Consider the following 12,612-nt stretch of genomic DNA (forward strand, 5'->3'; position numbering starts at 1 on the left):
TGGCAGCGCTACAGGTGCTACTTGCCTCAGTGTATTAGCCCAAAGCTCAGGGTGCCACAGGATAACCGTTTGAGTGGAGAGTTATAAGCAACACACGTTTTTTCCCTTCCTTTCTTGGTATAAGATGAAGTTTGGTGGAGGAATGTTAATTTCTGGATCTCTCACCTGACGGATCAAATCTATTATTTTTAAATTTCTATTTAAACTGAACAACTTCAAGTGTCAAAACACTGCTTAGTGGTATTAATATACTGATTCTTATGTCCCCTGACACACGAAGAACACGACTCCATTGACTGAGTGGAGAAGTGCTCCGTTTCCGATTATTTTAAATGTCAGAACGGTCAAAACACTACATCTGATCCCACAGCAAGGAAGGATGTGCGACCAGATTGTTCCCATCCCATGCATTAGAAACAGATTGTACGAATGTAGGGGAGGGGAATAATGACTTCTGATCCCATGCAGTTGAAGGAAAACATCTGAAACGTGAAAGCCTGAAGAGACAGCTCAGAATTTTGCTGTCATTTGTTTGCTGTCAGTCTTTAACTGACTGAACTCTGAGCAGGAAACCTTCAGGAGAAATAAACTGAGACTGAAATAAAAATGGACAAACTCCTACCCTAACTAAGTTATGGTAAGCAGGGGGATGACCTGGGAGAAAGGAAGACTCAGCCGTCACAGATAGGCAGAAATGTCAGAGAGGGAAGAGAGGTGAGTAATTACAGACAGATGAACACCACAGAGTTATCACTGGTGAAACCCAGCTGCTTCAAACAGCAGGTGGGTTGTAGGTACCAAAACCCCATCTAGCTATTGATGTGCTGAGCTTGAGCATCCAGCAGAGCGTTTAATTTCAATTTGCCGGGTGAGCTCTGAGCACGTCTCGTAGCTCTCCCTTGAAAATCTGTTGGGATGCTCCAAGACGCAGAGAACTTGCGGAGCACCCAGTGTGCAGACAGCGCAGGGCTGTGTTGGGCTGCAGGAATGCGAGAGATTTCCATCAGCAGTTATCTTCCCTGCCATTTTTAATACCTCTGTTGTAGAGGTCCACACCCCTAGCACAGCTTTTCAGCAGGCTCTGTGGGAATTTATTTCTTCTCCTCAAAAAACTGCTTTTCAGTTTCAAACAAAAATAGGTTTGTCAACTGGATGGATTTGATAGTTAGATAAATGTGTTTTATCAACGGAATGGATTAGGCTGTTTGCATTTTGTCACCGCAATCTCAATCCATCCTGCCAATAAAACATATTTCATCAAAGCTTTAGGCCACCATGCTAACAGAATGTGTTTTGTCAACAGCCTAAATCCATCCTGTCAACAAAATCCATTCCGAAGGAAAATAACTCAATCTCTTCTGTCAACATCAGGAGCAAAAACTTGGTTGTTAGTATATGAAAAACAAAAACAAACCCACAGTTAACCATCCATATTTTCAGGCCAGAATGAGAAAAACACAAAAGTATCCATCAGCTTAGCATATGTAAATGAAAACAATGGGGAAAATTAAGTAATGTATAAGCATTTCCTGCTGCGATTGGGATGTGAACAAGCTATGGAGGTGTCCAAGCCTGATGCTGCCACCACCCAGACCTCAGAACTGAACATCTAGATCCCAGATGTGTTGCTTAATGAACATGCATTTATTAAGAAAAATCAAAGGCTTAGTACACAAATTAGAAAAGTTCATAGAAGAGAGCCAGAAAGCTGATTTCTCTTGCTGACAGAAAGCCACAGTGGCAGAAATATAAATAACACAGTCTTGGGGGCTTCATCCTGTCCTCTCTGCTTTAATTAGGACTCACAAATTAAGTGGACCGATCCAGCTGTTATAGTCAGCCATTATTCCTTATCTGTGCCTCTGTTTGCTGTGGCTTTCTACAGCCATTTTAAGGCACAGAGTAGATTTTGTATACAATGATAACATCAGGTCAATGAAAGAGCCTTTCATAAGAAGCTGCAGCGTAGCAGGGGGCCTTCTAAGATCATAGGCACGTAAATAGAAATGAATATGCTGAGTTTGAAAGGACGTGATGGTAGATGGCAATCATGTTTGTATGCACACGTACACACATTTAAGTAATAGCTATAACTTTGTACAGAAGCAATTACAGGATGAAACCATTCCTGTGCTCCCTGGAGAGCAAATTCATACAGCGAGCTCCTCCTTTCCCTCCCCTTTTCAACTCTCAATAATATAAGATTCACTTCCAAAATTTATTAAAATAGTCTCAAAGAGCAATTGCAGATATTAAAGCCTGATAGCTCCAACTCCTTTCCTTGTAAAAGAGGTCCGTCTCCCTGCTCATTAGTGCTCTCAAAAGTGCATTCTGAATATTAGCAGTAGCTTTCATTCCAAGCCCTCAGTCAATACGGATTGATTGTTATCATATAATAAAAGTCAGACAGGTTTTAAAAAAGGGTTTGGTGCCTTTGGGTGCCTACCTCGAGGTGCTGTAAGAGAGCCTGATTTTCCTAAAGCACAAGCCATACACCTGCTTTCAGAAAAGAGTCTTTGTCAATAATCTTAAGGTGTCCAAAATCAACTGCCTTTTAAAAAGTGACGTTCACTTTCTCTTCTTTGGAATAAGGCCCTGCTCTGCATTATATGCACATAATGTAAAGGATGTAGCATGGTCATGGGTGCTTGAACATATAATGTCAGGGTTGGGCTCTTTGACAGGATAGATTATTCTTAGATACATCAGAAACTGTATCCTGGATGCAAAATGGCTATTGTTTTTTTCATGACTTTTAATACGTGATTTTTTCCTCTTTTCAAGCCCCTGCTCCTGAAGTAATTTTAAAAGAGAATGAAAATCTGAAGCTTATTTAAGAATGAGATGTTTGTTTCTCTCCATAATCAGCCATTGTGGACCCTTAAGCCTTAAACATCAAAAGGCAAAAGAGCTTAACAAAATGTTACTTGGTTAAACAGTCACATGACTTAAAACAACTGCTTTATTTTGTAATCCTTGGAGTTGGTATCACTAGAATAGCCTCAAGCAGGGGGAGGTGAGAGACAAGATGGAAGACGTTTAATAATCAAAAGCAGATAAAATCTAACAAATCAACTCTTCTCCAATAACTAAAATGAATACACAAATATGTAATCCTGGGGCCATTACAAAGCAAGCTTCATTTGATATCTTAGCCTATCCCAACTCTTGATATGAGCACAAATAAAAAGAAAAAACTCGTGTTGTGAAAGAGACCTCTGAGTAGTTGGTACTCTATTAAAAATTCATCTTGAGCAACAAGACATCAAATAGATCACTGCCTGCTAACGAAAGTCCTGCATCATTAAATTAATTCAATTTCTTCAGTTGCTCACTTCAGCATTTCTCTACTTCAGGTGAAAATCTTGCTATTTTAAAATTGGCGTCACCCTCCTTTTAAAAGAAGCCTTACCTTCCTCCAGATGGTCTACACTAATTATCAGCCTTTTGTGCTGCTCTATTTTGGACTGTATTGTGAAGCGAAAGGATTCATTTTAATCACACGAAACAGAGTAATAAAATCATCTCCATGGGGAATGCTGCAATGTTTTTTTTTCCACCTACAGAATAGTCTTAAGTGTTTAATGATTTATTGATGTAGTTGCTTTGGCTTTATGAGCTTTCTAATTCTGTTTAATATGCATGCTGTCTTCCAGACCCTTGATTACACCACTCGCCTTGATCATTTACAACTTCAGATCAGCTTAGCAGGCTCTTCCCAAGTTCTGTTTCATAACACTTGGCAAATAAATATAAACAACAGCAGTAGGTATTTATTTTTCCTATTAATAGAGGTTCTTGTATCATGACCCCTGGAAATGGGATGCTGTGCCCTCATCAATAACAGGACAGAGTCCTTTGGGACAGGGATCATCTATTACATACCTGTGCAGAAATTCACACCACTGCAGAAATCTTGTGCTCATCTCATGAGGATAAACGTCTTCTCTGAATGCCAAATCCTTGTCTGGGTCGTACAAGCACTAATCCATTGACAGTTTTGCAGAATGACTTCTGCTCTCTCATTAAATTCTTCTATATGTAGATTCAGTCATCGCCTGTAAATTGATAACAGGGGATATTCAGACCAAACAGCTTTGGAAACATCAGTGCTGACCTGGCAACCAGGAAAACAAAGGTTATTTAGTGCAGTCAAAGCTATCGGTCACATTGACAACATGAACCAAAAGGAGAAATAGAAATGTGGTTTGCAGTAGTAATGCAGAGCACACTAATGAGCTGTTGCTGACACAGTTCAGCATCAGGGCCAGATAAAACACATCAGAAGGAAAAAAATGTGTGTGCATGCACAGACAGACACACACACGTGTGTGTATATATATATATATATCATCTAATATATACCATCTACATATACCATTATACCAGAAATGTGTATGCAACAGCAACCTCTGTAATGTGTCTGGATCTCACCTGGTCGCTCTCTCTGGACTGCGACAGCCTTCTGAATACAACTGAAATTCCCCCGTTACCATATTTCCACTATACCTAGAATAAAAAGCCACACAAAGCAACATACTCATATTCATTATCACCATGGACAAAACAAGCAGTTTATTTTACTTTTAAGAGCTTACTTCTAGCTCATACTCCTGTGCATTTCTAGGGCAGGATTCCTGTATTTGCATTTTTATTAAAACCTTATCAAGTCTAATGCCTTCATTTGTCATGGTACAATTATGTGAAACTGGAGATTAGGCAGAGTCTTACATGCCCCAACTTTTAGGTATTTTATCATGCCCTTGTAGTGATGGTGGTTATCAAGTCAATGGCCCCCTCTACCATCACATGCATTAATGGTTACTTTGCTCCCACTGTCTGTAGGAGGAGCTTTATTTTTCCAGTGATGCTTCCTTGACAAACTGCCTCTCAATAACATCAGAGCTGCCATTAGAAAACCAGCCATGTGGTTTGCCCTAGGCATTTGCAGAAGGGCTGTGTGGAACGGACTCTGATTATAAGTGAACTCAAATAGAAAACGTTCAGATAAGACACCAAAGGAATCACCTTTAGCCCTTAATCCTAGCAATTTTAAGAAAGAAGCAGCAGGTATGTAACTCAAGGAAACTTTCTCCACAAGTGCAAAGGACACTGTGTGCCCCTGCAAAATCCACAGCACTCTTTCAGACTTCTGAATCATCTCAGCTTAGTCAGGCAAACGCCCCTTTTCTTGGGAAAAAAAAACCCTCTCTGATGCACTTCACTTTCCACAAACAAAACACTGTATCTGTAACGCCCTCCTGCAGCATAAATTCATCCGGTAAGTAGGCTCTTAAACCACAGCTTTGAAATTAGCACTTCTTTCTGTTAAATGTATTTCAGCTGAAATGTTTCCATTATTTAATTTCGAGGATGACACGACCATATTTTTACGTACGTGTGAGTGCTGGACATGCAAGCTGAACGTATCACAGACCATCATCAGCGTGAGGACTTCTCCAAATTCAACTTTCTCCCTGTTTTCACAGCTCCCATTGCTTCATCATGCATATGCAGGCATATATAGTATGAAATATAGAAAATAGAAATAGTATGTAAAGGATTCACAGCTGATTCACACACCAAAGTTTTTATGATGAATATTTCGTCCTACAGAGGAGGGATTTTGTGTGACACAAGAGCAAGGCTTTCAGAAATAAATGCAAAGAAATTGCTTGCTGTAAACCTGGCAGCTCTGCAAGGGATAGGCAATAGAGTGGCCAAATACCATCAGCTCTGGGAAAAAAAAAAAAGATGTCTGATTGCTCAAAATACCTCTGAAAGTTTACCCATTAAGACAGAAGAATAGACAGCGGCCAGCTATCCTTAACAGGACCCTTTTCTTGAGGGCTCATGTTACTAACCTCAAAACGATTCAAAACCCAAGTGCAATACCAACAAGTCTTAACTCCCAGTGAAGTCAAAGGGAAAACTTGAACTGAAATTATTTAGGGAAGAGCTGAGTAGACCCAATTCCCCTTTTAGTCTGTTAAGACTCCATTAAATTCTTCCGAGTAACTCCCAGGTGTATGAGAAACCGTCTCCATCTGAAGCCTGCCTGCAGGTTTGATCAAAAGGAGATGTAATAAGGGATGGCAGCAGTCCTCTTGTATGGAAGCTTTCCTAGCCTGCTCTCGAGCTTGTTTAGTTCAGAGAGCAAAGATCCATATTAGCTGGAAATAAATAGCTTAACAGACTAAGTATTTCAAAGTGGACCTGTACCAGATGGATAGCATCATTTTTACTTCTTAATTCTCCAGAGGAGGAGGAGCCTCTCACCTGAGCTATTACCTAAGCTTAATGAAAGAGAGAAGCAGAGAGGAAAAACTGGAAGTGTTTGTCTCTAAATTTTTTAAGCGTCCTTTTATCCTCTCTGTGAATCACATTATAGGCATTGGGCAGAGTCACAAAACAGCACTGTAAAGTGATGAACAGCTACCTCCTTTCCCTGCTTACTTTGAGCTCGAAAGCATCTATTGGTTCCATGCAGTGGATTTCCTGGATGGAGAAGAGATGCAAATCAGTCCATGGCTGGCCAAGAGCTTCCAGCTGTTTGCAGATTGGATTGGGGAACAATAGCAGGCTGACATCTCTTCTTTCTCATTTCAGTTACAGATATGCTGCTGCTCTTGTGATTTATTAACCGTGGATTAATTGGCATTCCCTTGAACTTGATGTGGGAAGGATCTTCCCTAATCCCTTCTCTTAACCAAGCTTTCGAGTTCTGCAAAGTTACTTTCAATGTGAGCAAACGTTATTGCATCCCCAGAAAAATTTGCAACAAAGCAATGAGGTGGGCTGACGGTGTTTTGAAGCAAACAGCAGCTAAATTGTTGGGAAAAACCTCATTTGGCACATAATATTATAAGCAGCAAAGCTAGTTTGTAGCAGCACAGAGGAAAAGAGGCTTAACAACCCAAGCATTGCATTTCCAGCACCATAAAGCTGGTCAAATAAAGGAAAAATTTATGCATGTATAAAGTCATTTGATGATAGATGGGGAGGATTATGCTCTGTTGAGCAAGTTATCCCCTGCAGAATGTATTTCAGCCTTACCATACTGTTTGATAAATAATGGGCAGATTAACTGGCTAAATTTTGCACAAGATAATGTTTCCTAGGGTTGTAAACCACACCTTTCACATACTAAATTTGAAATAAATAAACAAAAAGAATTGAGTAATGAGTATTTTTTTTTCAGTTTGAAACTTGTTTTCTGTAAATTCCTCTCCCCCTGCTTAAAAAAATATCTGCACAAAAGAACACAATAAAATTAATCTGCATCAAGTTCTAAAATGGATTTATTAAACTGTACTAAATCCCCATGAAGACTATTTGTTCAGTGCAGTTTAATATCATTCATAAATGGAGTATGATAAATTGACCTAAGGCTACTCTGAATCTAGATGAGAATTAACAATGTGGTTTAATTAATCCACTCCAAGTTCAAAAATTCTGTTACTTAAAAAAATAAAAAAATTAGAGTTTAGAAGTTTGTCAGCACTGTGGCAGTTAAAAAAATCAGAAGAAAATGTAGAAGTATATTCCAGTTCCTATTCTACTATGGAATATTTTCACACAGGAGTCTTTGTTATGCCAAAGTGGTGTAAAAGACCCTCACAATAAATGACCTGCATACATCTTACTCGAGTCCTCTGGCTGCAAGTAAATACCAGTGCCATCACTTAAATTTTCCATAAAGGGAACAAAGCCATTTTTCTTGCCTTCTTGTCTGCTTTCTCCTCCCAAATCAAATAAATTTTAGATATTTAAATGAATTAAAAGGTAATAAATCCTCACCTGAGAAATGGTAGAGGCGCATAGCAAACACTGTGCTTAAATAATTTAGAAAAATGACCTGCTGTGATATTCTGCCTTCTGAAGTTCAGGTATTTATTAGATTCCCTTTCTTTGTGCTTTGGTTCTTTCATGAATACCATTACATCAGCAAAGGTGTCCCATGCTACGGGAATGGTTGGGTGACTTAGTGAACCTTTAACAACCCCTTCTGTTCCTTTCTGATGGCACCTTCAAAGGAGAGCAATGATACAGTCCATAAACTGTGTAAGGTCTAAACAAGTATAGACACAGACAGCAGTAACATTTCTGATGTGCAGAGCTATGAATCTTCTCAAAATCCTCCCTAAAACTTCAACAACAAAAAACAGTTTACTTCTCCAACTCCAACAGAACTAAACCAGGAGTAAATAATTTTTTTTTTTTTTTTTTTTTCCCATTCATTGCCTTGACTGTAATTTTCTGGGCACAGACTGCTTCTTCACGTCTCTGGGTGCAGATTAGCACAATGAGCCCTTGTCTCTGCCGCAGCACCCATTAACAGAATTAATTAATGGAATACAAACACACTTCCTAAAAATTTTCACACATTTTTCCGCTCTCTAAATAGATTTCTGTCACTATAAACATGCTGCTTAGAATACCCTGACTGAATTCCCGTATAGGATGCCTGAGAAGGAAATCATTTACCTGAAGGAAATATATAGATGCAAACTCCAGCTACTTCGATAACCTTGTTATTCACAGATCAGCCAAACCAATGCTTGAACTGGAACACATCATCTACCTACAACTGCCTACCAACATGAAAGGACTGATAGGACAACAGTTCAGCTGTGAATCTGCCTTTCCATACAACACCTAGCACAATAAGAGCCAAAAAATTAGTTTTTCTAGGTCTTAAGTCAATAAAAGTATTAATTCTTCCCAAGAAGGCAACAAACAGAACTAAGCTATGAACAGGCTGCCCACAGGCATATGATTCAGGTATTCACTGAGATATGGGGCAAAAGTGACCCAGAAAAAAAAAGTAAATCTGCTTCCAAAGCTGAGTTACTAAAAATTGGTTTCACAAGGCAATATACCTGATTCAGATGATAACGTATCTAGTTTCACGTTCACCACACCAGGTATCACAGACAACACATCTGATTTAATAGGTAGTGCCCTCTGGTCAGTTCAGCAAATGGACCATCTGAGGAGAGGTGTCATCTGTTATCAAATAAAGTCTGCTTGGGTGGATTGCCTCTTTCTGTCCACGTGAACCAAGGTAAATTTCCACGGGGGGACACTTCTAACATGGGAGGGCTGAGTTTCATTTGATTGGCAGCTGCCACTCAATAAGCCAGCACCCCTGCCCTTGCAGAGACCACGGGGTGTCAGATGCCATACCCCTTCCCTCATCTCCCAGATTTCTTCAGCTCAGGGCCCTCACATTGCCGAGACTCCCAAACAAGGTATTTCATACCTATTTTATAATAAATGTCCCCTGACAGATATTGAGCCCACACTGGTAGGTAACTTAATCAACAGTCAGTCTCCAGCAGTCCGTACAGCAAATTATAGCGGGCATTTAATAGAACCGCAACGCAGAAATAGCTTTAACACACCAGTTGGTATTTTAGGCCACATAATAAATTCACGGCTACCCAGTTACATGTCAATTAATAGCACTAAACATCTTTAATGTATTAACAAAGAAGTCATTCGGATATTAAAATTTGGATTAATTAAAGCAGCAATGAGGTTTTAAGTGTCCGATATTTTAAAATTCACCTGATCTTTTCAGTCATTACAAAAGGACCTTTAGCCAACATACATAACTGCCTCGTAAAATTAAAACTGTAGGGAAAATTAAAACATGCACTTGCAAATATTGCTACAGTGCACTCGATTCCAGGTCATACCCGCAGCCCCAAAGCAGCAGAATCAAACAAAGAGCTGCTCCAGAAACCCTGTTATCATTTGAGGTGATCTGTACTTGCAGCAGATCACTGAACAAATGGAAATCAAGTAAACTCTTCGATTTATAACCTCACGGGTGAGACTGCTTTTCCATGTATTTACCCAGCAGTTTGTGGCTGGCTGACTGGGCTATAGAGTTAACTGGAAAAAAAAAGCAAACGGGAGCACGAGAGCTGTGTGGCACCTGCTGACCTGTAAATATTAAGGCAAAGAAAGGGAAGAATAATAGGTCAGACTTATCCCGACACGAGCTTTTAACACAGAGTTACCTCCAGGATGATTATGGCCCACTCAGAGATGCATTTTTTGTGCTGATGGTTTCACAGTTTGCAGCATGTCTACGTGCTTGCTCCCTAAGGCCAAAATGAAATGTTTACGAGAACACCAAGGCGGTGTTTTTTCTTCACAGGTCTTCACACATCGTCAAAGGAGACCTATTTACAATAGGCCTTTAACCTGCTATTCTTAGGAACCTTTGCACAGGGATTTCCAAGACCTGAAGTTAGTGTAGAAAAGCTGCCTATGCTCTAGGACTAGCAAACTATGCTAATGAATTTATTATCATTTTCCTGCCCTTGCCTTATTGGCTAGGACCCCAGGCTAAATCAATCACCCTTCACAACCTCAGGTCATCTCCACCTCTACGCTCATGCTCTCTCCCATGTTGTCCCATCTCACCCTTTGCTGAGAGTTCCACAGAAGCAAGTGATGCCCAGAAACGTTCGCCTGTGCCGGAAAAGATCTTTAGCATCATAACCACCAACACAAGAACTGCTCAGAGCTACTGTAATGCTGGTTTAAAAATAAAGAAAAAAGAAAAAAGAATTGGAAAAAGAAAAAAAAAAAGCTAATTGGAATAAAGGCTAATCAGGCAGGACTTCATCTTATCACCTTCTTATCTTAGGAGCTGGGTTACAAAACTTTGTCCCACCACTGCATTGTGCAGACCTTCAACTCTTGGCTCCACCCAAGCAGCAAACCAGTGTGACACAGGGAATTTTGTAGAAAACCAGTGGGCATTAAGTGATTTCATGGGTCATCTGAGTTAGATTGCCCTCTGCAGCTGTTCCTAAAACTTGTATTTTGCATGCTCCTGCTTATGCCTGTACTCACACCAGCAGCCAAATGCCTGCTGAATTCCTATCTGTGTTCTGCTTTATGTTAAATGTTAAATTCCAATATCTACTGTGATTTCCTTTCCTTTTGAACGGCAATCAAATTAAGCTTGACTTTCACTTAACTGCCTCCAGGTGGGCACCCATGGCTGGGGTCTATCACTGACAACAGTAGGTGTGTAATCAAATCGAGTTAGACAGTGATTGATATTTTGCATACCCCGTAATTATGTTATTAAAGAGCTGGCATGTTGTTTGATGTCAAATGATGTGTGATTGCTAGAAATGAAATGCAATCCATTTAGCATTTCAGAATGGGGAGAAAGTCTGGTAATGGGTTTCTGAGAGACAACAGCCATTTTCTACCAACCTTTGTACAGTACAGTACACTATAGTTGGGTGTATGTACTTTTAATATTCATCAAAATTAACCCTTCTGTGTGCCTGGACCTAAAGAACTGTACCAATATGCGTTCTGTTATCTGATAGAGTGGTTTATACTAATGTATCACGCTGCTGCAAATCTGCAGGTACTTGAAGCTTCAGCATGAGGTGAGAAACACCATTTTAGTTTCAAGCCATTGTGAAGCTGTTGTACTTACAATACAGTCATGGAGATTTTTCTAGATGCTCAGCTCTCCCAGGATTCCCACACCTGTAGCCAGGCTCCAATCCCTTCCAATTTAAGCATTAGAGGAAGACTGTTAGTGGTAATTACTCATCACTATATATATATACATATACATATACATATATATATATATATATATAGAATTGTCATTCCTCCATCCCCTCCAGACAGAACACACCCCAACCTAGGGGCTTATCTGCACTTGAAAGTTAATTCAAGGTTACGGTAGGGCATGAGTTTACAGAGAAATAGATATTCTTTAATAACCACAGAGAGCGAGCTATTCTAGAATAAAGGGGCTTTATTTAGTTCAATTCACTTTCTTTAATCACTAATCCTAAACAGGTAATTAGTTCTTTATTAACACACTGAAACCATATCTGAACCCTTCAAAAGCCATTTCTTAGAACTCCCTGGATAACAAGCGCAGTCACAGATCATAATTAAGCTCAGAGCGAGAAAGTATTGTTCTGCATGGCAGAGCCAAGCTGAGCAGGACTGGGTGTCAGACAGAAACTACACTCCAAGTCCTTCAGCCAAATCATCTTTCCTTCGTTAGTAATTGCAAGCTCTGGATAGAGGGCAAGCTCCTCAAAAGAAGTGTTGGCTGAACAGCCCCCTTGTTTATTTGCACATTCAGGAGAGCTTTGGAAATTAGGTTTTTATGATCCGTTATAACAACCCTCCAGCATGGAGACTTTGCAGCCAGAGATTTTAATTTATTTGCATTATCATTTTAGAAAGAGTTGCCCACAACAAAATGCCTTTAGAGCATCATAAATAACACACTGCTAAGACTGAATCATTTTAAGAAATTCCTCAGTAGAGAAGAATGAAAGAAATTTACAGAAATTCTAGAAATACAAAAATTACACAGGAGAAATAACAGAGGCAATATTCTCTTAAGCTTTCACAAGGAACTAACAGCATTTCATTTTTGGATGATTTATTCCTTTTATTTAAATTAGAAACGTGGCTGCAGAATGGAAAGAAAAAAAAAGGAAAAAAAAAACACCATTCCATGTTTTTTAAAGTAGTCTTGCAAGAGAGAGAGCTTTATGGAAGAGCCTCACAGGCCTGGAAGATTGACCTCAAATTTAAGGG

General features: G+C 39.6%; 1 protein-coding gene across 1 annotated transcript in view; it reads right to left on the minus strand.

Moving 5' to 3' along the window:
* The window catches only part of LOC308182997 (uncharacterized protein), a 230,889-nt gene that overhangs the window by 144,906 nt on the left and 73,371 nt on the right, over positions 1-12,612 (minus strand). The window contains exons 21-24 of the mRNA XM_080568459.1: positions 11,480-11,552; positions 5,399-5,498; positions 4,435-4,509; positions 3,886-4,058 (exon numbers count right to left, since the gene is read on the minus strand). The gene's annotated coding sequence lies outside the window, so the exon portion shown is untranslated. The remainder of the gene's footprint in view (positions 1-3,885; positions 4,059-4,434; positions 4,510-5,398; positions 5,499-11,479; positions 11,553-12,612) is intronic.

Source organism: Anser brachyrhynchus (assembly GCF_964034855.1).
Source record: "Anser brachyrhynchus genome assembly, chromosome: 26".
In the NCBI taxonomy this organism is placed as follows: domain Eukaryota; kingdom Metazoa; phylum Chordata; class Aves; order Anseriformes; family Anatidae; genus Anser; species Anser brachyrhynchus.